General features: G+C 39.9%; 2 long non-coding RNA genes across 4 annotated transcripts in view; one reads left to right on the top strand and one right to left on the bottom strand.

The window, feature by feature from the left end:
• LOC147367616 (uncharacterized) overlaps positions 1-27,296 on the top strand; it is a 52,643-nt gene that overhangs the window by 11,117 nt on the left and 14,230 nt on the right. The window contains exons 4-5 of one of the 3 annotated variants that reach the window (XR_015169255.1): positions 24,112-24,249; positions 26,422-26,591. This is a non-coding gene — a long non-coding RNA (uncharacterized LOC147367616). Of the gene's footprint in view, positions 1-17,683; positions 17,794-24,111; positions 24,281-26,421; positions 26,592-27,296 lie in introns of those variants that run through there. The other 2 variants (XR_015169254.1, XR_015169256.1) reach the window with 2 other exon arrangements.
• On the bottom strand, positions 14,485-24,247 carry LOC147367617 (uncharacterized). The gene is made up of 2 exons (XR_015169257.1): positions 24,104-24,247; positions 14,485-15,420 (listed from the first exon to the last, which is right to left on the bottom strand). It is a non-coding gene; the product is annotated as an uncharacterized LOC147367617 (long non-coding RNA).

The following is a 27,296-nucleotide window of genomic DNA, read 5'->3' as shown; positions in this document are numbered from 1 at the left end:
TAAGAATGTCAGACAAATCCCAATTGAGGGACTTTCTCCAAAATACCTAACCAATACTTAAAACTGTCAAAACAATAAAAAATAAGTCTGAGAAACTGTTGCAGCCAAGAGGAACCTAAGGAGACATGATGACTAAATGGAATATGGAATCCTGGCTGGATCCTGCAACAGAAAATGAACATTAGGTAAAAATGAAGGGAATCCAGATAAAATATAGCATTTACTTGACAATAACATGTCAATATAGGTTCATTGGTTGTCACAAATGTACCATACTAAAGTAGGATATTAATAACAGGAGAAACTTGGAGTAGGGTATATAGGAACCATCTGTTCTGTTATCGATTTTTCCATAAGTCTAAAACTGTTGTAACATTTTTTAAATTACTAAGACAAAATAAAAGATAGATGCCACAGTCCACCTGGATCCTAATTCAGAACCAATAAGTCTGTGCTGCTCTGACCTGAGCTGGAAGTCTACCCTGGTCACTTGGTCTTGGACACTCCATGCCTCTCACCCAGCCTTCTCCTCTAAGCCACCTGTTTGTCTGTCCCTGCCCTTTGGATCCTTTGAAGTTCCCTTCCTACATCATGTTCTCCCAGATAGACCCAGGGAAAGCTTAAATGATGCCGTCCCCACTAGACAATAAATCTCTGCTTGGCTGTTAGCATGTCTAGGATGAGAATTGGCCAATCTCAAATTGAGATTTGAAGGCCAATCCCATTACTCTTTACCTCTCTTAGCCCTCAAAGTTATAGTGTCTCTCTTACCTCTCAATCAGGTAAAAAGAGCTTCTGCTCCGTCAGAGTGTAACTGGAAAGCTGTGGTTTAGCCCATTCTCTTCAGGTCTTGGGGTTCTTGTGCTTTGTTCCTTAGACTCTTTCCCAGTAGGTAAGAATTTGATTCTGTCTTCTACATCTGTAAAGGAGTCTGCATGTGTGTGCTCAGTCACTTTGGTTGTGTCCGACTCTCTGCTCCCCTGTCCATGGAATTCTCCAGACAAGAATACTGGAGTGGGTAGCCATTCCCTTCTCCAGGAGATCTTCCAGACCCAGGAATGGAATCAGGGTCACCAGGGTCTCCCGCTTGCGGGCAGATTCTTCCCCACCAGGGAAGCCCAAAGGAGTCTGAAGAGGGTTTATTAGTCAACTTGGATTGCTAAGCAAATACCACAAACTGGGCTAGAAGTCCAATATCAAAGTGTCCAGATATCTGGTCTCTTGTGAGTCCTCTCTCCTTGGTTTGCAGATGATCACCTTATAGCTATGTCCACCTCTCCTCTGTATGTGTGCTTCCTTGATGTCTCTGCCTCTTCTTCTCTTAAGTCCTATAGAATTAGTGCCCCACCTTTTTGATGTTACTCATCTTTATTACCTCTCTAAGGGCCATATATCCAAATACAGTTTCATTAGACGTTAGGTCTTCAACATGTGAGTTTGAGGAGACACGACTGAGTCTATAGCAGAGACTCCTCTTCTTCAGTTCCCTGTAACCAGTTCTGCTGATCTACATCCACCTACCCCAGCTCCACAGCAGCATCCGTATTTTAAGCTGAATATATTTGAGATTTGACAGATGTAGAAAGGAGCTTTCTCAGAGCTTCTTTTATCTGACTCAGCAGGAGCTTCTGAGAAATGAGGCTGTCATAAATCCCATCTTGGAAGCAGGTCTACTCTCAGGAGAGAAATCAAAATAAACTAAACTTGCTGTAAATCCCTTCTTTGGGACCTTTCACAGCCATGAAGAAGAAGGAAAGACCACTCCACTCACACCTGCTGAAACAAACATTACCACAGATGTTCTTATCTTCGGTTTGGTTTTCTTAAAACCCATTTGTCTTGCCTAATGAAACCTTTTTGTTCATCTCATACAAGTCTGCTCCCATTCCCGTCTAAGTTAGGTCTAAAGCCTCTAACTTTAACCATTTAGGAAGTTAACTACTTCTTTGGTTAGTTCCAGTATACATACACAGAAAAAATATCCTTTTTTCTCCTATTGATCTCCTTTGCCAGTTTAATTTGCGGGCCCCAGCCACTGAAGTAAGACTATAAAGGGAAGTTTCTCATCTTAAATGTCTGGGTGACCTTTTTACATTTATTTATGGCTCTGCTGTCTTCATTGCTGTACATGGACATCTCACTGTGGTGGCTTCTCTTGTTGTGGAGCATGGCTCCATGGCGAGCAGGCTACAATAGCTGCAGCATGGGGATCAGTTGTTGTGGTGCTTGGGCTGAGTTGCTCCAAGCATGTGAAATCTTCCGTGACCAGGGATTGAACCCATATCCCTTGTGTTGGCAGGCAGATTCATAACCACAGGGAAGTCCCAATCTGGGTGATCTTGAGGTCAGTCTTCATTGTTTATATTTTCTCATGTGCAACATTTCTCAGAGCATGGTTTGCAGGCTCCTGAGGTTCCCAAGATGCTTTCTGAGGAGTTGAAAAGTTAAAACTATTTTACTAATAATACTAATGTGTTATTTGCCTGTTTCAATATGCCAACATTTGCAATGACTATACAAAAGCAGTTGTCAGTAAAACTCCTGACATTTTAGAATGAATCAAGCTGTACTAGTGGCTAGTTATTTAAGAATTTCCTGGATGAAGCCAAATTAAACTATTACTTTCTTCAAATCTCAACTTTTAAATACAGATCTTTTAAATATTCTCTGACAAGATGTGAATCATGCATAAACCACTTTTGCTGCATAAAAAAAGCAGATCTAAAAAGTACTTGGTGATTTGTTGAGCTGTAAGCAGAACTAGCTGATTCTTTCATGAAATACCATTTTTAACTTAAAGAACAATAAGTAGCCACACTGGTAATTCAGAATTCAGTATTTGGTAGACATTTTTTAAAAAGTGAATGAGAGTTTGTCACTTCAAGGAAATTGACAATATTTATTATCTGCAATATAATTTGAAATTTCAGTGAAAATTGGAATTTTAAAAAATTTATAACTATCATCATGAGCATAAGAGTTTCTTAGTATTTAAAGACTTAGCTAATGAGATCAGTAATGATATTAATGACTGTGATTTTTAATATTGAACAATGAAATTAATCAACATTTAAAAGTTCTGCATGACTTAATGAACCAGTATTTTATAAATGACCAAAGCTAGTGTTGTAAACTCATGCATGGATTAAAGGTACAATATAAAACAATGGATTTTAATATAATAGCATATGAAATTTACCAGTTTCAGATTCCACATGGCAATAAATCTTTAAGAAACTACTATTTCTCAAATTTTGGCACAGTATTGAAGAAGAATATCCACAATTATCTGTAAAGGCTATTAAAATATTTCTACCTCTCCAACTATATGAGGCCAGATTATCTTCTTAATGTAAACCAACCCAAAACATTGCAATAGGTTGCATGGATAAGCAAACATGAGAATCTTGCTATTTTTCTATCATCAAACATTGAAGATTTGAAAAAATGTGAATAATGCCACTCATTAATTGCTTTTATTTTGCCAAATATAGTTATTTTTTTATGAAAACATATTATCTATGTTGGCATGTACTATATTTACTTTTGCTATTTTAAAATAGCTGGGCTTCCCAGGTGGCTCAGTGGTAAAGAATCCACCTGCCAATGCAGGAGATGCAGGGAATGCGGGTTCAATTGCTAGGTCAAGAAGATTTCCTGAAGGAGAAAATGGCAACCCACTCCAGTATTTTTGCCTGAAAAATTCCTATGGACAGGGGAGCCTGGTGGGCTACAGTCCATGGGGTGACAAAGCATTGGAATCAACTTAGTACACACACACACATTTTAAGAGATTAATAAATTTTGTAAAATGTCAACTTTAATTTTTAATAAGGTAATATTAATAGATATAATATGCATGATAAAGCCCTGCTGGAGTCCTCAATAGTTTTTAAAAGTACAAAGAGTTCCTCAGATCAAAAAGTTTTAGAAGCACTGCTTTTAGTATGAGTCATGTTTCTCTGTTTCTTCATATATCTAATAATTCTGGGTTATATTCTGCACATTGTGGTGATATAGAGATTCTGGAGTCTGTTGTTGGTTTGAATAGCATTGATTGGTTTGTTTTGGCAGGCAATTAACTTGTCTGAACACAGACTCTGTCTCTCTTGCAGTGGCAGTAGCTGAGCCCTTCTATTACTTCTTTTAGCCTTAGCTGTGTTGCTTGCAGTCTGCCAAGCTCATGCATCATTCAAAGGCCAGAGATGGGCAGTCTTTACACAGATAATTTGGTGCATCTGGTCGGTAATTCTCTTTTTCTGAGATTTCTCCCCTTAACTTTTAGTTTGTGTGGTTGCCCTTACATTTCTCCTCTGATTCCTCAGCCAGTACATTGGGGCACACTGTACTGGGGCAATGAGTACAAATGTGCAGGTTTCTGAGTTTTAGCCACCACACAGACTGAAGCTTGCCCTCAGGCAAAAATCCATAAAAGAGGGAGAATAACTAAGTAATGTACCATTCTTCCAAGAGTCAACTCCACTCCAGTTCCTGTTCTCACTTCTTCCTTCAGTTAGTTGTCTGTGGGTTTTTGTTGTTGTTTGTTTTTGTTTAGAGCTTCAATTGTTATCTGCAAGAGATGTGGTCCAATATGAACTACTGTGCCGTCATCAGAAGCAGAATTCCAAACAAGAGGGAAAAGTTAACTCAATTGTACTTCTGAGAGGGGAAAAAAAAATGCTTCCTCATATCACAGCACCAAAGATCTTTTAGCAAGTCTCTTAGAAAATAGAGTTAAGAGGGAAGGGAGACTTTCCGTGTTCCTTCTGTATACACTCACCCTTAGGGGGAGAGTATGGAAACCCCTGTGACTGATGTCAGTTCCCTGAGAGTCAATCTACCAGAGCCAAACAAATGCCTTGGAATCTTCTGGTCTTTGAAGTCAGAAGGCACCTTCAGCTCCAAAAAGAAAGCTGACTTTGTTTCATAGTAAATATGAGAGTAAGAACATGTATGTTTAGCAAGCACACCACTTAGGTGATGTTACTGTTGCACAGGTTTAATTAGGGAAAATGTAATCCTGAGCCATATATCAAATTTTGATAGTTGGGGCTTTTCTTTTTCAAGTCTGTAGCCCAGGATTGAATTCTCAATTTTTTTGAATACTGTCTGTGGCCTTTCTGTATACTCCCAGGATCAGCACCCAAATTACTGCCACACTGTAAAATCCAGGAAAATAGCTCCTCATACACTTTATTGCCTATGGTATCCCAAGATCCACTACAATCTCTAATATGAATTAGATTCTTAATAATTGTTCTTACTGAACAAATAAAAATAAGTCTAGGCTTTCCATGAAGTTACTTATCCCCCAAAATTGCTAATTAATTTTAGAAGTATCTCAAGATTCAGCATTTGATTTTTTTCAATTAGAATTGTAGAGCAGATAGTTCAGTTCAGTTGTGTCCAACTCTTTGTGACCCCATGGACTGTAGCACGCCAGGTTATGAAGGACCCAGGTATCCAGTGGGTCCTCCCCTCTCTGTGAGCTCTGAGAAACCAGCAAGCCCCCTTTCAAGGAGGATGTAGCATCACACAAGAATGATGTGCCCTTGGTTGCTGTTTGGCCTGCTGTATGGTGTACCTCTTCCTTTTGCATGCAGAGAGAAGCTGGCTTGCCCCAGGTTCCTGTTAGATGTACCCCAGTACATCTAGCCCACTGTACTAGCAGCTGTCAGTGTTTCTGGATAGTTTTGAGTTATTGTCCCAGTTTGTTCTAATGCCCAATATGTTGTCAGAGCAAGTGTGTGCATGTGCACGCATGCAAGAAATTTGTATCATTTTAGATTTGGAATGGGACAGATTTTTATCCCCAAAGCCTAGTTGCTAATGTGAAACAGAGACAATAAAGCATAGTTGTCAAACGTAGTGACTTCCAGCTCACAGGAGGAAACCGCTAGGGGCAAGACTGAAGGGCTTGCTTAGGTTATTCAAAGGCCGTCTTGCTGTTGTGAGGTTTTTTCAAGTTTCCTGGATCTTCCCATAACCTCACAGAAGGCTTACCAGATGTTAGATATATATCCCCAACATTTGAATGTAGTGTTGGTTTTGTTGGTCTTCTTAGAGAGGAAGAGCCATTATTTTTATTTTCTACCATATGGTACCAAATTCCTTCTGATGATGATATCTGAAATTTCTATAGCTGTTCTGGTTGTTTGGATTTTTTTTTCCCTCAGTCCCTTTCCATTCTTTTTCTTCCAGGTATGTGGTAAATGAAAGAGCTTCTTTTTTTTTTTCTTAAATAATAACAATAAAGTTTCCTATTTTTACAGACCTTATGGCTTGGCAGGCATTATTTGCGTTTATCACTTTATTTATCCTAGCAACCTCCTTATGAGATAACTATATTATTATTATCAGTCTTATTTTACAGAAGAGTAAACTGAGGTACAGAGAAGTACCATGACAGAGATCACAAAGACAGTAAGTGGAGAAGCAAAGACAGGATTTGCATTGCCACTTAGATGATGACTATGCCAAAGCCTTTGACTGTGTGGATCACAATAAACTGTGGAAAATTCTGAAAGAGATGGGAATACCAGACCACCTGACCTGCCTCTTAAGAAATCTGTATGCAGGTCAGGAAGCAACAGTTAGAACTGGACATGGAAAAACAGACTGGTTCCAAATGGGAAAAGGAGTACGTCATGGCTGTATATTGTCACCCTGCTTATTTAACTTATATGCAGAATACATCATGAGAAATGCTGGGCTGGATGAAGCACAAGCTGGAATCAAGATTGCTGGGAGAAATATCAATAACCTCAGATATGCAGATTACACCACCCTAATGCAGAAAGCGGAGAAGAACTAAAGAGCCTCTTGATGAAAGTGAAAGAGGAGAGTGAAAAAGTTGGCTTAAAGCTCAACATTCAGAAAACTAAGATCGTGGCATCTGGTCCCATCACTTCATGGCAAATAGATGAGGAAACAGTGGAAACAGTGAGAGACTTTATTTTGAGGGGCTGCAAAATCACTGCAGATGGTGACTGCAGCCATGAAATTAAAAGACGTTTACTCCTTGGAAGGAAAATTATGACCAACCTAGACAGCATATTGAAAAGCAGAGACATTACTTTGGCAACAAAGATCCGACTAGTCAAGGCTATGGTTTTTCCAGTGTTCATATATGGATGTGAGAGTTGGACTATAAAGAAAGCTGAGCACTGAAGAATTGATGCCTTGGAACCGTGGTGTTGGAGGAGACTCTTGAGAGTCGCTTGGACTGCAAGGAGATCCAACCAGTCCATCCTAAAGATCAGTCCTGAGTGTTCGTTGGAAGGACTGATGTTGAAGCTGAAACTCTAATACTTTGGCCATCTGATGTGAAGAGCTGACTCATTTAAAAAGACCCTGATGCTGGGAAAGATTGAAGGTGAGAGGAGAAGGGGATGACAGAGGATGAGATGATTGGATGACATCACCAACTTAATGGACATGAGTTTGGCTGAACTCCGAGAGTTGGTGATGAACAGGGAGGCCTGGCATGCTGTGGTCCATGGGGTCGCAAAGAGTCAGACACAACTGAGTGACTGAACTGAACTTAAATGATGATGATACTATCAAAACTTTCATGGCACGAGTTTTAGGAATGAAATAACTTTTTTTTTTTTTTGGATGTTCAATGGATCGGCAAAGTTTCCTAAGAAAGAAAAGAGAATTTAAGAAGGAACCACTACATACTAGGGGCTTCCCAAGTGGCTCAGAGGTAAAGAATCTACCTGCCAACACAAGAGATGCAGGAGACTTGAGTTTGATTCCTGGGTCGGGAAGATCCCCTGGAGGAGGAAATGGCAACCCATTTCAGTATTTTTGCCTGGAAAATCCTATGGACAGAGGAGTCTGGATGGCTACAGTCCATGGGTTGCCAAGAGTCAGACATGACTGAGCACACATGCACATCCTATGTATCTATCAGAATGATTGAAATAAAAAGTACTAACACCACCAAGTGCTGGTGAGGATATAAAGCAACTGGAACTCTCAGACACTGCTGTGGATGGAAAATAGTACAGCTGCTGTGGAAATGGGTTTGACAGTTTGTAGTTAAACATAAACTCATATAGTTAAACATATACTTCCCACTTTTGGTTGCAACCTCATTTCTAGCTTTTTACCCCAGAAAAATAAATAGTCCTTTTAACACCAAAATTTGCACAAGTTTTACATGTAGTAACCAAAACCTGGAAACAATTCAAATGTTTCTAAATAAGTGAATAGATAAGCAGACTGCGGTACAACCATACCACAAAATTCTGTCCAGCAGTGAAAAGAACACACAACTGATACACACAGAACTGGGATCAATCACAAAGGCATTATGCTGAATGAAACTTCTGAGCCTGGCTCAAGAGATTAAACATGGTATGATTCCATTTGCAAGACATCCTTGAAAAGACAAAAACTATAGTGATGGATTGACTTAGACTAGAATGTCTTTCATTCTGCCAATTCATTGTGTTTCTTAATTAAGATTTGATTAAACTTTTATTCATTTAATTCTGACCTGGTTTAAGTTCCTCATTTTTGTGATGAGCGACAGACCATGAGCAGTATTGGGGGTTTTGCAAAAGCTATTTTGCTTGATCATCATGTTCCTATTTATATGCTCTGGGCAGAGTTGGGATGTTGGGTGTCAGAGTCCTCCACAGTCAGCTCCCAGGAGTGGGCAGTTGCAGCCTCACTTGATTTGTGCCAAATATATCTGCTTATCCACATTAGACATAGCTCTCACTAACACTAAAGCCATCTCCTTTGATTTGGGATTTTGATTTTTTTTCTCTATAGATTTGATCAGGCCTCTGTTGAGTTTTGACCTGAATTTATTTCTGATTTCTTATTTAATGTGTTTTCTACAATAGACCATGAGTCAGTTTTCATAGTCCCCTTAGGTTGAAGATTTCCCTCTTAAATATTGCTTTAATTTCAGAGAACATTTCTCTAGTCTGACCTATTACCTTCGTTGAGAGTCATCCCCATATTCATTGCCAACTGGACACTCATCAGCCAAGAGGTCCCAGAGGTCACAGCACAGAAGGTGCCAAATGTAACTGCTCTGAGCACTTAGTTTATTGAGTCACTTTAAAACACAGAGATAAGCTAGGCAGAATGTATAGGATTAGTTAATGAACTCAGGGTAAGGTGCAAGCAGGGTGGGCAGGCCATGCTCTGAGTCTTGCCAACACAGTATTCCTGTTTGGTGTCTATCTCTGCATCATCAGTGTCTCTGTTGTAATGCTCTAAGGACTGGAATTGAGATTTGAACAAGGAAGTGAAATCAGAGAAGGTGCCTGTGGCCAGTGAGACAAGGATGTCTGGTCCAGCCATGTTTGCCAGTTAGCTTGCTAAGAAGCTAGAAGTTCTAGTTGCACTTGGATGAAGACCACATAGAACTTGAAAGGGTGGTTGAATTAAAACCTCATGAATATTTAGTGCCTCAGTGCCTAATGGATATTTATAGTTGTGAATTTTAGATTTCTCTGAGTCTTTGCATTCCTTCTCTCTCTGTGTTTAGTATACACAGACTCTGCTTGGGAATGTCTTCTCTTTATCTGCACATCCTAGGAATTTTGCCAATACCTTCCACTCCAAATACTTATTATCTACTTATCTACACTTATGTCTTACATGTATTCTTATTTACTTTACATCTTTTCTCCTTTCCACTTATCTTTTTTGCCCATTCATTTTTTTCTTCTATAGCATCATCGAATATTAAGAAACAACACAAAAATGCACACTATACAACATTACCCCCACCCCAATGCTATTGAGAGATGGAACAGGAGGTAGGGAGTCCATGTCCATGTGTGTGTTATCTCAGGTTTTCCTCTATTACTTTGATCTGTTTAGGGCTATTAGCTAATGTGGCTTTCCACCTGCAATCCAATAAGCTTCCCAGTGCTGGGCTCCAGAACAAGACTTGTTCACTCAGTCACTGTCATTACTGGACAACCAATTGGCTGTTAGAACTATTGGGCTGGCCAAAAAGTTTGTTCAGATTTTTTTCTCTAAGGACATGATTAGAAAAACTTGAACAAACTTTTTAGCCAACCCAGTACTTGCCTCCCAATCTTCAGGCCAGGACTTGGTCACCTAACACTCAAGGCACAGAGAGGCAAAGAAAGCATACTTTTCAGATAGATCTAGATCCTAAAGAGAGACAGAAAAGGAAGGGGCTAAGCCACAAACCCTTAGTTTTTTCCTTCCAAACAACCAATGAGATGAATCCCTTCTCTTCCCTGGGGTGAAGAAAAGAGTGGGGAGGAAAGAGAGCAAGAGTGTTGCCCCAGTGAGCTCCTTCCAAGTAGAAACCAGAGGAGTGACGATGGGAAGTCTTTGCTTTCAACCTCAGTCACCACAGTCTTATTAAAGTATATTATTCCAGTGAGGTATTTTATCAATTGCTATTTCTGTTCAGGCATTCCATTTATTGCCTCAAAATAGCATTCAAGTCCTGATTTTTGCATTTAAAGTAGGTCCAGCTTTCTACTTAAGAATAAGAACTTTAAATAGCCTTATGTGTATAAGTGCACCGTGTACTAAATTTTCTCCTCTGGCTCTGTGCCTCTTCAAGGTGCTTCATAGGCACTGATGCCTCACATGACCTATTATTTCCAGTCAGTGTCTTGAGATAGTAAAACAGAATTTACTTGCTCTCCATCCCCAAAGTTTCTTAAAAATTTGTTCCTTAAGCAGTGTATCTACTAAGGAACAAGTTAATACAATCAAGAATGAAATTTAAGTTCAAGGAAAAGGAAATAGATTTAAAATCACTGTGAAATATATATATATAGATATATGTATATGTATATATGTTTATATTCACTTAAAAATGAGTGGTATTAAGTCCCTAAATTGCCTAGTCATTACATTTTGTAAATGGAAACCACCTTAGGAACTGTCTTGTCCAAATTTTTCATTTTATAAGGAGGGAAACTGAATTCAAAAAATATGACTCAAGTCAATCAGAAAAATTTTTTAGAAACAGTATGTGGTCCTGACTCTTTTCAGTATACCAAAATATTAACTAGGACAATATGGAGTTGGCTCCAGCATCACAAAAGAAGTTGTGAATAAGCAAGAATCTCAGTGAATTAATGCCAGTGATATAGACACTCATTTTTAAAAGAAGATCATGATTTAGACTTTTTATTGTAAAACATTTCAGAAAAGTAAAGTAATAAAATACACCCATCACTTAGTCAATTACAGGAAAGTCTGCCTTATACTTCAGTAACAAACAACCTCAGTGGCTTCACAGTGGGGAGCAATAAAATATTCTGCTATATGTTCAACATAAGTTGGTGGGAAGATCAGGGCCATAATTTGTATATCATTTGGGGTTCCAGGCTGACAAAGACTCCATAATGTTATGATACCTAAATCAAAACAAGAGGCTTCTGGGCTTCTTGTGGGACAGGCTAAAAGCAATCCGGAGAGACGATACAGATGATTAAATGTTTGCCCCTGAACTACCTTATTATTTCTGCCCACTTTCCTTTGGCAAGGTCTAATTTTCTTTCCCAACCACTCTTAGGTTAACTTCAAGAACATGGGGGAGTGTAATTCTCCACGCATTAGAAAGTAGGGGCAACCAGATACTGGTGAACATTAGTAATGTCTGATTCTGCTGTATTTGCCTTATTATGTTGGGAGCAGGTTAAAATATTTCAGTGTAAGGTATCAGTTCAGTTCAGTTGTTCAGTTGTGTCCAATTCTTTGTGACCCCATGGACTGCAACATGCCAGGCTTCCCTATCCATCACCAACTCCCGGAGCTTGCTCAAACTCATGTCCATAGAGTCAGTGATGCCATCCAACCATCTTGTCCTCTGTCATCCCCTTCTCCTGCCATCAGTCTTTCCTACCATCAGGGCGTTTTCTAATGAGTTGGCTCTTTGCATCAGGTGGCCAAAATATTGGAGTTTGAGCTTCAGCATCAGTCCTTCCAATGAATATTCAAGACTGATTTCCTTTAGGATTGACTAGTTGGATCTCCTTGTAGTTCAGGGGATTCTCAAGAGCCTTCTCCAACACCACAGTTAAAAAGCATCAGTTCTTCAGCCCTCAGCCTTCTTTATGGTCCAACTTTCACATCCATACATGACTGCTAGAAAAAACATAGCTTTGACTATACAAACCTTTGTTGGCAAAGTAATGCAATTACAGTATTGCAATGTGACTTACAGACAGTTCAACTCTACATATTTCAGTATGCATTTTTAACAATTAAGCTTTTGCTTTGTAATCATGTGAATATTATCATACCTAACAAAATTAATAAATTCCCATATCTCCAATATCAATTCAGAGTTGTTTTACAATTATCTCAAAACTTGCCTTTCTGTGTACACACCAGGATCTGATTCAGGACTGTATATTGCATAATTATGTCCAGGATAGTATCTCTTAATAAAACACAGTCCCCTCTTGTACCCCCTCCCCCACCCCTCTTCATACAACGTCAACCTTTTAAAGGGACAGTTATACTGTGTTCTGTGTACTGATTGCTATTGTACTGCAGAAAGTCCCACCTCCTGATTTCATCTGTTTGTGTCCTTGTGAAGCCACTTCCACTGGTTTCCCATCTGTTTGCCATGAAGTGATGGGACCGGATGCCATGGTCTTAGTTTTCTGAATGTTGAGCTTTAAGCCAACTTTTTCACTCTCCTCTTTCACTTTCATCAAGAGGCTCTTTAGTTCCTCTTCACTTTCTGCCACAAGGGTGGTGTCATCTGCATATCTGAGGTTTTTGATATTTCTCCCGGCAATCTTGATTCCAGCCTGTGCTTCATCCAGCCCAGCATTTCTCATGATGTACTCTGCATATAAGTTAAATAAGCAGGGTGACAATATACAGCCATGACGTACTCCTTTTCCTATTTGGAACCAGTCTGTTTTTCCATGTCCAGTTCTAACTGTGGCTTCCTGACCTGCATACATGTTTTTCAAGAGGCAGGTCAGGTGGTCTGGTATTCCCATATCTTGAAGAACTTCCCAGAGTTTATTGTGATCCACACAGTCAAAGGCTTTGGCATAGTCAAAGCAGAAATAGATGTTTTTCTGGAACTCTCTTGCTTTTTCCATGATCCAGCGGATGTTGGCAATTTGATCTCTGGTTCCTCTGCCTTTTCTAAAACCAGCATGAACATCAGGAAGTTCACGGTTCATGTATTGCTAAAGTCTGGCTTGGAGAATTTTGAGCATTATTTTACTAGTGTGTGAGTTGAATGCAATTGTGCGGTAGTTTGAGCATTCTTTGGCATTGCCTTTCTTTGGGATTGGAATGAACACTGACCTTTTCCAGTCCTGTGGTCATTGCTGAATTTTCCAAATTTTCTGGCATATTGAGTGCAGCACTTTCACAGCATCATCTTTTAGGATTTTAAATAGCTCAACTGGAATTCCATCACCTCCACTAGCTTTGTTTGTAGTGAAAATACAAATAGATGGGGAAACAGTGGAAAGAGTGAGAGATTTTATTTTGGGGGGCTCCAAAATCACTGCAGATGGTAATTGCAGCCATGAAATTAAAGAACGCTTACTCCTTGGAAGGAAGGTTATGACCAACCTAGACAGCATATTGAAAAGCAGAGACATTACTTTGCCAACAAAGGTCTCTAGTCAAGGTTATGGTTTTTCCAGTAGTCATGTATGGATGTGAGAGTTGGACTGTAAAGAACGCTGAGCACCGAATAATTGATGCTTTTGAACTGTGGTGTTGGAGAAGACTCTTGAGAGTCCCTTGGACTGCAAGGAGATCCAACCAGTCCATCCTAAAGGAGATCAGTCCTGGGTGTTCACTGAAAGGACTGATGTTGAAGCTGAAACTCCAATACTTTGGCCACCTGATGGGAAGAGCTGACTCATTTGAAAAGACCCTGATGCTGGGAAAGATTTGAGAGCAGGAGGAGAGGGGGATGACAGAGGATGAGATGCCTGCTGAAACTCCAATACTTTGGCCACCTGATGCGAAGAGCTGACTCATTTGAAAAGACCCTGATGCTGGGGAAGATTGAGGGCAGGAGGAGAAGGGGACGACAGAGGATGAGATGGTTGGATGGCATCACTGACTCAATGGACATGAGTTTGGGTGGGCTACAGGAGTTGGTGTTGGACAAGGAGGCCTGGCGTACTGCGATTCATGGGGTTGCAAAGAGTCGGACACGACTAAGCGACAGAATTGAACTGAACTGAACTGAAGCCACTTCACTTTTTCCTTTACCTGTATTTATCCATAAACCAGAAGGCAAGTAGATAGGCTTCATTAGACTCAGATTAACCATTTTGGACAAGGAACCTCCTAAGGAAAAGCACAAAGTTTGTATTTTTCCACCAAAGGAGAAGCCACTGTGTGGCTGCGCAATATCTGTGATGCTAACACAGATCACAGTCAAGTCCTTCCATGGAGTGTTGCCATTGCCCCCTTTCTGACAATGAGCAATCTGTACAGTGATGTTTTGGCATCTTGTCAGTTCCCCACTAAGCCTCACAGGAAAACATTTTAAGAAGCAATATTCATTTCCATTTGCAATGAAACGAATATCTCTCAGGCAGTGACATTTCAAATACATACAGAGATGTTATGAAAATTAAGCAAGTCAATGTAGAGAACTCACTGTTTGAACATCTCAAGTCAGCAATGGAAGAAGTCCAAATTCTATTTTAAATGTCTCTCCATCCAATTTTCTGATGTGGTTGCGCTCTAGCTTTTCGTGATACCACAGCTTCTTGGTTTCGCTCTTCCCTGCTCTGGCCTCTCCTTCTGCATGTTATTTACAGATTTCTTCCTGATCCTAGGCTTCCCAGGTGGTGCTAGTGGTAAAGAACCCGCCTGCCAATGCAGGAAGCATAAGAGATGTGGGTTCAGTCCCTGGGTGGGGAAGATCCCCTGGAGGAGGGCATGACAACCCACTCCAGTATTCTTGCCTGGAGAATCCCATGGACAGAGGAACCTGGTGGACTACAGTCCATAGAGTTGCAAAGAGTTGGTTTGGACCCTGGGGTGCTGACCTAGGTGCTGTCTCTTTGTTCCTAAAGCACCCTCTTGGGAAGATATCATCTACATCATGGCTTTAACTGCAACCTATGTTCTGGTAAGTCACACATTTCTGTGTATTAGTCAGAATTCTCTGGAGAAATAGAAACAAGGACCAAAAGAAAGTATAGGAGATATATAGAGAGAGAGAGGGAGAAGGATTTGTTATAAGAATTGACCCATGCAAGTATGGAAGCTGAGAAGTCCCAAGATGTGTTGTCTGCAAGCTGGAGATCCAGGAAAGCCAGGGGTGTAAATTCCAGTCTGAGTCCAAAGGCCTGAGAATCAGAGGAGCTGATGGTAAAGTTCCCATGCCAAGGACAGGAGATTCCATCCCAGTTTTGTTCTGTTGAAGCCATCAGTGGATTGGCTGAAGTCCACCTGCATTGGGAAGGGCAATCTGCTTTACTTAGTTTACTGATTCAAATATTAATCTCATCCAGAAACACCCTCACAGATATACCCAGAAATAATGTTTAGCCAAATACTCATGTGCCCTGTGATTCAGTCAAGTTGATGCATAAAATTAACCACCACACTCAGTATACCTGATCACTACGCTAGTACAGTGGCCTCTCCACCATTGCTACTTCCTTCTCCAGGAGATTTTCATGGCCCAAGGATTGAACCAGGGTCTCCCATATTGTTGGCAGATGCTTTACGGTCTGAGCCACCAGGGAAGTCCAAAAGCAATGTAGTAACATTGAAAATGAACTTATGCTCCAACTTCATCTTTCCAAAAATAGCTCCTCCCAACTGTGTGTAACTATTCAGGTGTTTCTCTCAAACTTCCTTCTACTTGTTAGCAAGAAAAAAGTAACTAGGTATCTACTCCATGTTAAATATAGCCTGATCCACTCAAACATGGAGACAGTAAAAAGATTAGTGGTTTTCAGGAGCTTGGGGCTAGGGAGCAATGAACAGGCAGAGCACGGAGGATTTTTAGGTCATTGAAGCTATTTGGTATGACACTATAATGACAGATTCATGTCATTATACATTAGTTCAAACTGGAATGTACAACACCAAGAACAAACCTTCAGTTCAGTTCAGTTCAGTCACTCAGTCGTGTCTGACCCCATGAATCGCAGCATGCCAGGCCTCCCTGTCCATCACCAATTCCGGGAGTTCACCCAGACTCATGTGCATCAAGTCAGTGATGCCATCCAGCCATCTCATCTTCTGTCATACCCTTCTCCTCCTGCCCGCATCAGGCTTTTTCCACTGAATCAGCTCTTTGCATGAGGTGGCCAAAGTACTGGAGTTTCAGCCTCAGCATCAGTCCTTCCAATGAACACCCAGGACTGATCTCCTTTAGGATGGACTGGTTGGATCTCCTTGCAGTCCAAGGGACTCGCAAGAGTCTTCTCCAGCACCACAGTTCAAAAGCATCAATTCATCGGCACTCAGCTTTCTTCACAGTCCAACTCTCACATCCACACATGACCACTGGAAAAACCATAGCCTTGACTAGATGGACCTTTGTTGGCAAAGTAATCTCTGCTTTTTAATATGCTATCTAGGTTGGTCATAACTTTGCTTCCAAGGAGTAAGCGTCTTTTAATTTCATGGCTGCAATCACCATCTGCAGTGATTTTGGGACCCCAAAAAATAAAGTCTGACACTGTTTCCACTGTTTCCCCATTTATTTGCCATGAAGTGATGGGCCCAGATGCCATGATCTTCGTTTTCTGAATGTTGACCTTTAAGCCAACTTTTTCACTCTCCTCTTTCACTTTCATCAAGAGGCTCTTTAGTTCTTCTTCACTTTCTGCCATAAGGGTGATGTCATCTGCATATCTGAGGTTATTGATATTTCTCCCAGCAATCTTGATTCCAGCTTGTGCTTCTTCCAGCCCAGCGTTCCTCATGATGTACTCTGCATATAAGTTAAATAAGCAGGGTGACAATGTACAGCTTTGACGTATTCCTTTTCCTATTTGGGACCAGTCTGTTGTTCCATGTCCAGTTCTAACTGTGGCTTCCTGACCTGCACATAGGTTTTTTAAGAGGCAGGTCAGGTGGTCTAGTATTCCCATCTCTTTCAGAATTTTTGTTTATTGTGATCCACAGAGCCAAAGGCTTTGGCATAGTCAATAAAGCAGAAATAGATGTTTTTCTGGAACTCTCTTGCTTTTTCCATGATCCAGCAGATGTTGGCAATTTGATCTCTGGTTCCTCTGCCTTTCCTAAAACCAGCTTGAGCATCTGGAAGTTCACGGTTCACGTATTGCTAAAGCCTGGCTTGGAGAATTTTGAGCATTACTTTACTAGTGTGTGAGATGAGTGCAATTGTGTGGTAGTTTGAGCATTCTTTGGCATTGCCTTTCTTTGGGTTTGGCAAACCTTAACATAAACTATATACTTTGGGTGATAATTATGTATCCATATAGGTTCACTCATTGTAACAAACATATCACACTGTTTGGGAATGTTGATCATATGGATGGCTGTACTGTGGGGTCAGAGGGTACATGGGAAAACGCTCTGTACTTTCCGCTAATTTTACTAAGATGTAGCTGCTCTAAAAAATAAAGTCTATTTTTTTAGAATTAAAATATTTTTAGCCCAATCCAATAATTTGAACAGTCCTTCTTTGCCTCTTGGATTACCATCTCTTCCTTTCTGCCAACATGACATCCAGTGTTGGGAGAGGTCTCCAGAAGTCCTGGCAGAAGAAGGAGCTGAGGTTGGCCATGATAGTCCTCAGTCTCTTGTGAAGTCTGGATCGGTGGTCTCTAGACTGTGCTTTAGGTGAGTGACCTTGTTAACTTCCTAAATTCCTTCTTGGAAAAAAAGAAGGTATTGGGCACAGGATAGAATGTAGTCATTCCATAGAGCAGCCTCACCTGGATGACCATGTGCTATGCAACTTCATCTAAAATATAACTAACTGAAAAGAAGGCTTAAAAAGCTCTGAAGACTGAAGAGAAAGGTGATCAGGATTTCTAAAGGATGTGGTAACTGGCTGATGTATTTTCTTATCTTCTCAGCATCTTTCCTATCTAAAATCTGATGGAGAGCTGGGCAGTTTTTGTTTTAAATAAAACACCATGAGACAGAAGTCATCTACCTTATCTATGCCTTTCCCCCCCACAAATAAAACATCTTTGCTATTTATATATGAAAGTAAAAATTCTTACTTAATTCAGTTCAGTCTTTTTTAAAATTTGCAATATAATGAAGAATGTTTTTATACATATCTGTGGGTTTCCCTGGTGGCTCAGATTGTAAAGAGTCTGCCTGCAATGCGGGAGACCCAAGTTTGATCCCTGGGTTAGGAAGATCCCCTGGAGAAGGAAATGGCAACCCATTCCAGTATTCTTGCCTAGAGAATCCCATGGACAGAGGAGCCTGGTGGGCTACAGTCCATGGGGCCACAAAGAGTCGGACATGACTGAGCAACTTCACTTTCACTTAGATTCAAGGCATTCATTATTTTAACTTCTTAGCCACCCCACAAGAAAATTGAGACTTAGAAAGGTAATTACCCAAAGACATGTAAGTAAAAAGTGATGGAGCTAGTATTATATCCCAGACCTGTTTGATTACCAAGGCTGTACTATCCTCGAATACCCCTTTTCTGATTATAATTTCCCCAAGCTGCTTCTCCCGCCAGGTGGGCTATCACCTTCATTTGACAGAGCTTGCATGGAGCTGTAAATCCAGGATATCCATTTCTGCCTAACTTTGTAAAATATATCTGTGATCATAATAGCAGTGACTGTTAACCCCTTGTAATGCTGGGTACTTTGCTACATGTTTGATGGACCTCTCTCAGCAACCCTGTGGATATTTGTATTTTAATCTGCATTTTTTATGAAGAAAAAGAAATTGGGGAAGTTAAAAGGGAAAAACTTGTCTTTAGTTCTTTAGCCAGTGAGTCCCAGAGCTGGCATCTGAGCTTCTGGCCTATGCTGCTTCTGATCACTAACTGTCTTCAACAGCAGTTTTCCAAAGGACGGTACTATCTCTTTGCTTAGCATGAGAGCCCCATACTTCTGTACGTGCCTTTGGGATCTGTTCTCACCTTCTATCTGCTGGGAGAAATATCAATAACCTCAGATATGCAGATGACACCACCCTTATGGCAAAAAGTGAAGAGGAACTCAAAAGCCTCTTGATGAAAGTGAAAGTGGAGAGTGAAAAAGTTGGCTTAAAGCTCAACATTCAGAAAATGAAGATCATGGCATCTGGTCCCACCACTTCATGGGAAATAGATGGGGAAACAGTGTAAACAGTGTCAGACTTTATTTTTCTGGGCTCCAAAATCACTACAGATGGTGACTGCAGCCATGGAATTAAAAGACGCTTACTCTTTGGAAGGAAAGTTTTGACCAACCTAGATAGCATATTCAAAAGCAGAGACATTACTTTGCCAACAAAGGTTTGTCTAGTCAAGGCTATGGTTTTTCCTGTGGTCATGTATGGATGTGAGAGTTGGACTGTGAAGAAGGCTGAGCACCGAAGAATTGATGCTTTTGAACTGTGGTGTTGGAAAAGACTCTTGAGAGTCCCTTGGACTGCAAGGAGATCCAACCAGTCCATTCTGAAGGAGATCAGCCCTGGGATTTCTTTGGAAGGAATGATGCTAAAGCTGAGACTCCAGTACTTTGGCCACCTCATGCGAAGAGTTGACTCATTGGAAAAGACCCTGATGCTGGGAGGGATTGGGGGCAGGAGGAGAAGGGGACGACAGAGGATGAGATGGCTGGATGGCATCGATGACTCGATGGATGTGAGTCTGAGTGAACTCCGGGAATTGGTGATGGACAGGGAGGCCTGGTGTGCTGCAATTCATGGGGTCGCAAAGAGTCAGACACGACTGAGCGACTGATCTGATCTATCCTCTGTCTTTATATATTTACTTACCATCTTGTTCCTTCTCTGGCCTTTGTAGTTCTGTGTCCCATTTCACTACATTTTGTTTCATTAACTGTTCAGAACATGGAACTCAGTCATATATTTTGCCCTGTGAAATGTTTCTAGAATAGGGTTTTGTGGGCCCTCTCATTTCTAAATCAAATTTGTTTTTTAAACTGTTTTACTTTTAATTACTTTTAATTATATTTCTCTTTTGAAAAATTTAAAATCTACAGAAAAGTTGAAAGAAGACGCAACAAACGCTTGAATATACCTTTTACCAGGTAAAAGGTATGTTCACCAGTTTTTTGCATTTGTTTTTCTATGTAAATTACAGACATCATGACACTTCATTGCTAAATGTTTCAACATATATTCCTTAAGAATGAGAAAATTCTGTCTCCATATGTATACCCATTATCACATCTCAAACTTAAAAACTATTCCAAAATATCATTTATACTTAGAATTTCTGAGAATGTCATCCATAGCTTTTTCCCACTTAAAATTCCTATATTGCACTTGGTGATGCCTCTTTAGTCTCTTTTAATTTAGAACATTATTGACTTTTTTAAAAGAGTTCGACTGGCCAGTTATGTTATAGAATGTCTGGATTTCAGGTTTTGCTGATTATTTCCTGAGGGTGAGGTTCAGGCTGCATATTTAGGTGAGAATCCTATGTAGGTACTGTCATCTGGGTACTTGCTTTCACATCACATCAGAATTTCACTCTGCCTCATTCTGTTACTGCTGTTTGGTCACTTGACTATGGGAGGTTTATATTTGCTTTTTTGTTGTGCTGCTAGATTGGCATTCCTTTGATAGAAATGTAAACATTTCTGGTTGTTAAAACACTAGGATATAAAGAAAATAAGACAGCAGTACCATCAAGGGACAAAGATAGCAAATTTAGCTTCATTCAGAGGAGGCTGTGTTTGCCACCTCCTGCTAGGTTGGGGGCAGGACAGTGAGGAAGGGAGATGTGAGGATGTGGGATCTGTTGCTCTTGCCCACAGCATTGACACCTCCAAGATACCTATGTTGAGTGACAGTGAATTGAGTAATGAGTGTGCTGTGTGCCAAATAGCTTCAGTTGTGTCTGACTTTGAGACCTTAGAGACTGTAGCCTGCCAGGCTCCTCTTGTCCATGGGATTCTCCAGGAAAGAACACTGGAGTGGGTTGCTGAACCCTCCTCTGGGGGATCTTCCAGACCCAGTGATAGAATCCACATCTCTTATGTCTCCTGCACTGGTAGGTGGGTTCTTTACCACTAGCACCACCTGGTAATGAGAACACGAAGTAAAGTGAAAGTTGCTCAGTTGTGTCCAACTCTTTGCAACCCCATGGACTGTACAGTCCATGGAATTCTCCAGGCCTGAATACTGGAGTGGGTAACTGTTCCCTTCTCCAGGGGATCTTTCCAACCCAGGGACTCAACCCTGGTCCCCTGCATTGCAGGCAGATTCTTTACCAGCTGAGCCACCAGGGAAGCCCAGTGAGAACATGCTCCAAATCAACTTGTCTTTCTCTTAACTTCATCCTCTGCATTGTCATAGCATCCAACAGATCGTGGTAGTCCAGCAGGCTTTCATATTCATTCTCTGGTGTGATACTCCAGTAGTCATCACTGTGGTGGTCCAAGGACACAGCATCCTTTTTCTCTTTCCTACAATATTGCTCATTACGGCTCTCCCTACCAATCTCTTGCCCTTAACCACCACTCTAGTTTATCCCATGGGCCTGTATGGCTGGATCACATCACTCTTCTGCTTAAAAATCTTCACCAGCTCCTCATGTCTTACAGGGCAAATTCAAATATTTTCTTGGGACACAAACTTCCCATCCTGTTTTTCAGTGTAATGTCTTTATCAATAAACTTTGTTAGTTGAAGTATAACACATGTACAGGAAAGTGCAGAATAATAAGTACACAGTTTGATCAGTCTTCACAAAGTGACCTGCCTGGGTCAGGAAACAGAGCTTTGGCAACATCCCAGAAGCCCTCCTCAATTCTTCTCCCAGTTACCTCTCCCTCCCTAAAATTTACCAATACTCTCCTGACTTCTAACACTATAGAGTAGTTTTGCCCCTTTCAAAAAAACTTTATGCAAATAGAATTCTATAGTGTGTATCTTTGAAGTCTGGTTTCTTTTGTACAATATTATGTTTGTAAATTTTACCCAGGTTGTTCATTGTCTTCATTGTGTGACTATACCAAGATTAATTGATCAATTAATTGATCTGTTCTACTGTTGATGGATATTTGGATTATTTTCAGTTTTTAGGTGTTGTGAGTAATATTGCTATACAAACATTTGTGTACAGGTGTTTTGGGTGGATGATGTCTTCATTTCCATAGGGGATGTATCTAGGAGCATAATTGCTGGTTTATAAGGTATGCATATGTCTATCTTTATCAGTAACTGACAAGTTGGTTTCAAAGTAATTATACTAATTTACAGTCCTACCAACAATTTATGAACATTTCACTTGCTCCATATCCTTGTCCAAACTTGGTATTTTAAGCTTAAAAGTTTTAGCCATTCTGGTGGGTATATAGTGTCCATTGTGGTTTTAATTTGCATTTCTCAGATAACTAAGAACATGAGCCAGTTGGATATCCTCATTTGTGAAGTCTGTTCTATTTCTTACAGATTTATAGAAGTATCTAACACATTTTATGACTCTCTTGTTGGTTATGCTGATAGAAATCAAATGTATTGTCAGTCCCTAGCTGTGGGTGACAATACATTCACCTGGTATATTTTGATGAAGAGACCTTTCTCCCTTCAACATAGTCCGATTGCTGGGAAACTCTTCTTTTGGATGTCAGAGGATGTCTGTGGTTTTCTTGGCCCTCCCTCTGGGCCTGGCAGCCTCATGAGACTTTATCTAATGATAGAGAAAACCATTTGTAGACAGCTTTCCTCTTATCAGGAGAAGAAACAGATCACTCTCAGTGAATAATGAATTCCCTTATATTACACTTACAAATCAGGTCACATCTCCACTGCTAGCTGCAAGGGAGTCCACGAAAGTGAGCATCTATTTTGTTCCTATTTCTATATTCTGAGAAGGCAAGAGGGAAGGAATTAGAATAGTTGTTAAGAGTCTAATGGGCAAGGTCTATACAAGAAAAGAATTGAGTGCTAGAACTTTCTGCTATTATTGGCAAGTGGAAGTCATGTTATTTGCCCCTCCCCTCATTGAAAGGTGTTGATTATCTGTCAAGTTGAGTTGTTAAATGAATTCCACTGAAATTGCATTATGAAACTGGGATATTAAGATGGGTGACGTGACTGATAAAAGTGAAATGGGTATGAAAATACCTCCATATGGAATCTCCATATGTGCATCTGTTTTAGTGTAAATTTTCACATAGAAGCCTTTTTAATATGAAAAAATACAAACTTAACATTGGTCATCTTAAGAGGATCACATTAGAAGAGGGAAGCCTTAAAATTTTTCTTCCTATACTTCTATATTTCTCTTATATTTTTATAACTTGAAAAATATTGTGAAAATTGATACATTTGCATCATGTTAGAATCAAATCCCATTTACCAAGGATAAACTGCTTTGGTTCACCACTGTTAATTTAACATTGCCTTCATTTCTGAAATTACCCACTGTTGTAAAAAAATTAGAAACAGACTTCCCTGGTGATTCAGCCTTTAAGAATCTGCCTGCCAATGCAGGGGACACAGGTTTGACCCCTGGTTCAGGGTAGAGTCCACATGCTGCGGGGCAACTAAGCCCATGCACCACAAATGTTGAGCCTGTGCCCTAGAGCCCATGCTCCACAATAAGAGAAGCCACCGTAATGAGAATCCCATGCACAACTAGAGAGTGACCCCTCCTTGCTGTTACTAGAGAAAGTGCGTGTGCAGCAACTAAAACCCAGCACAACCAAAAATAAATAAATAAATGTAAAAAAAAAATGGCAGGTTTTTGGAGTGGATAAACCACATAGGAGGTACCTTAGCTTTATACTTACTATGCAAAGTTAAATAATTACTTATAGGCTGAATAGTCTCATGTGCATATGCTGACGTTCTAACTCCTGACACCTCAGAATGTGACTGCGTTTGGAGATAGGGCTTTTATAGAGGAAACAAGGTTAAAATGAGGTTATTAGAGTGAATGTGAATCCAATATTACTAATATTGGATTAGTAATGGTTAGTAACTGATTTCCTTACCTGAAAAGGAAATTAGGACACAGACACGCACAGAGAGGACCATGTGAAGCTGCAGGGAGAAGATGCCATCCACAAGCCAAGGAGAAGGGCCTCAGAAGAAATCAACCTTGTTGGCACCTTGACTCAGACTTCTAGCACCTAAAACTGTGAGAGAATAAATTTCTGCTGTTTATTCCACTCATGCTTTGGTATTTGTTATGCAACCTGCCCTAGTAACTAATGCAGTTACCTAATATTCATATATGGTATACTTCCAGTCCTTTATTTCCATCTTTACTGAGGTACAATTGACAAAATTATAATATATTTAAAGTATACAATGTAATGATTTGATATTCAAATACATTTTAAAAGGATTCCCACCATCAAGTTCATTAACACATCCATCACCTTTCATATATACCTTTTTATTTTTTTGGTGAGAACACTTAAGTTCTACTCTCTTAGCAAATGTCAATTATACATTATAGTATTTTTAACTGTAGTTAAAAATTATTACCTATTCTAATGAATTACATTATTCATTAGATCCTCAGACTTTATTCCTCTTATAACTGAAAGCATGTTCCCTTTTATCAGCCTCTGTCTATAGCCCCCAATCTTCATCCCCAAACAACCACTCTCTGTTTTCTACTCTCTGTTTCTGTGCATTCAACTTTGGTATGTCTTCATCCTAGTGGGATGATAAAAGAGAAAGTATGGCCTCATACTTACACCTAATCTTTTGTTTAATGTTTTAGCTTTCAACTTGATAAACTCTTTCATAAGTCCTTTCACTGTCAGGATAAATCAGTGAAGCAAAGTAAAGCAAGTGTTCTTGCCTTACAAATAAAGAAACAGACACCTACCAAATAAGACTCAACCAAAGTCACATAATGTGTGAGGGGCAAACTGAGACCAGATTTAGAGATTTAGTCATCTAGACCAGTAGCCCTTTCCACTGAACATTTTCATCCTATCAAATGGAATATTTAATGATAACTATTTCAAACAGGACTTATTTCCAAGTATGTCAAAGCCACTCAGCAAATGCATATTGAGCATGTGTGTGTGTACGGGTGTGTGTGTGTGTGTGTGTGTGTGTCTTTCTTAGGAGCTGAGAAGACAGTGATAGAATGTGGTGTCTGTTTTTGAGGAGCATGCTGTCTAGATGTGTTGACTGACATCTAAATGAGCAATATCTCATGCAATGTGAAAAGCACTATAATAACAGTGTGAGCAAAGCCTCATAGCAACACCATTGATTCACAGGTATAGACTTTGTGCTGGGCTTGAAGAAAGTGAAGGAACTTGTCAGATGGAGGTCTGGTTTCCAGCAAAGGAACTTCACTCAGGGAGTTCAGAGTTGTGGGAGGTGAAGACTAGACCATGGTGGCTAGAGAACTAAATGGAGGACAATGGTGGGGCATAGGGGCTGGAGGAGGGGTGACAGTTCTAAAGAGCATGTGAGGGACTTTGGCCTTTGCCATAGCAGATGTTCTCAGATTATTGCATTTCTTTTACAAGGTAAAGAATTAATAGCTGTCGTAAGATTGTTTAATTTTTTACTAAGTAAAAACCAAACCACTATCATCTGAAATTAACATCATTTTTATAAGGAATAATGCCAAGAATGTAGGTGAGTCATATAGCTACTTAAAAAAAAAATAGTTGAATACATTAAGCTATGAAAAACTCACCATATTCTCCACTTTTCACTAATTTCACCACAACAGAGTTTGGGGGAGGCCACCCTACAGATCACATTTCTCAGACTTTAATTGGGATGTGTGAATCACCTGAGGATCTTGTTAGAATGCAGATTCTAATTCTGGGTGGAGCTAAGAATCCATGATTCTAGAAGCTTCTATGTCAGGTCCTTGCTGCTAGAGTCTTGAACACACTGAGTAGCAAAGGTTAGTCTACACAGCAAGATTGGCTCGACTGCATTTGTATTTTATAAAGTTAAACCAGAAAACTGTGTGAAATTGGTTGCAAATGAATTGCTACTGCAGTTAATCATACAACAAAAGTTCTGCAGACATTTGTCCCATACATTATGAAAAATTACTGTAACTTAGCTTTCTGGTCCCCTGATTCATTGCAGGAATTCCCAAATGGCAAGAACACCTCAAAGACTTGCAAAAAATTACATTCTTTGAATGCACTATATATGTTTCCTCTATTTAATAGTTTGGTCTTACTATAGAAATGGAATTTAGCAAAATTCTTATACGTTGTATATTTCAAGAAGAGAGCATCTACAGCCAAAAATAAAATGATTTAAAAATAGTATAAATTGAAACAGCAATAGTTGATTTGGTGCCATCTTTTCTCAGGGACTCCAGCAATGATTGAGTCCTGTACACGGAGAACAGATTGTTCCATGTGAGGCCTATTAGAAGTTAACTCCAAAGCAGATGTTCTTGAAGATTCTGTTACCATTATAGACAAGCTGCTCTCATTTTGTAGAAAAACAAATATGTAATAATAAATTATCATACTTACCTTAATGACTTAATAATGATTCTTCAGTAAACATTCACAAAAGGGGATAGGAAGTTTAAAAATGTACTATTTAAAATAATATTTTTATTACTTTAGAAGCCTAACACATAGTGAGCAATAATAGATGATGAATCTTACAAATATCTTACACTTATTGGGAAGGCTGCTGGAACCCAAGGCAGAAAACAGCAAAAGAGAATGACTTTGGGGTCAGTTGTCATTTTCAAGAAGCTCTAAGTTCAGAGACCAGATGGTATTCTTTAAAAGATTAATTTGGAGATGCTCCCCATAAAATCTTTAATAGGTGATTATTTTTCCAAAGCTATTTGAACTCTAGCCCTCAGAGAACTCCAGTATTCTTGGGCTTCCCTTGTGGCTCAGCTGGTAAAGAATCTGCCGGCAATGCGGGAGTCCTGGGTTCTATCCCTAGGTTGGGAAGATCCTCTGGAGAAGGGAAAGGCTACCCACTTCCATATTGTGACCTGGAGAATTCCATGGACTGTATAGTCCATGGGGTCACAAAGAGTCGGATATGACTAAGCAACTTTCACTTAATATTCTTTGGTCTTTTATTCCATGATTGGATACCCAGTACTTGAATAAACACAACTCCTGATGGATTCAAAGCTCAATGTTATGTAGTTCCCAATGCCTCAATAAATTTCGCTTAGTGATACAGCCTTTCCCCAAGCCCTGGGAGAGACTT

Source organism: Bos grunniens, chromosome 8, assembly GCF_055505025.1.
Source record: "Bos grunniens cultivar Pamir isolate PY7600 chromosome 8, Bosgru_T2T1.0, whole genome shotgun sequence".
In the NCBI taxonomy this organism is placed as follows: domain Eukaryota; kingdom Metazoa; phylum Chordata; class Mammalia; order Artiodactyla; family Bovidae; genus Bos; species Bos grunniens.
The sequence above is the reverse complement of the archived record's forward strand: the minus strand, read 5'-3'. Positions and strand labels throughout refer to the sequence as shown.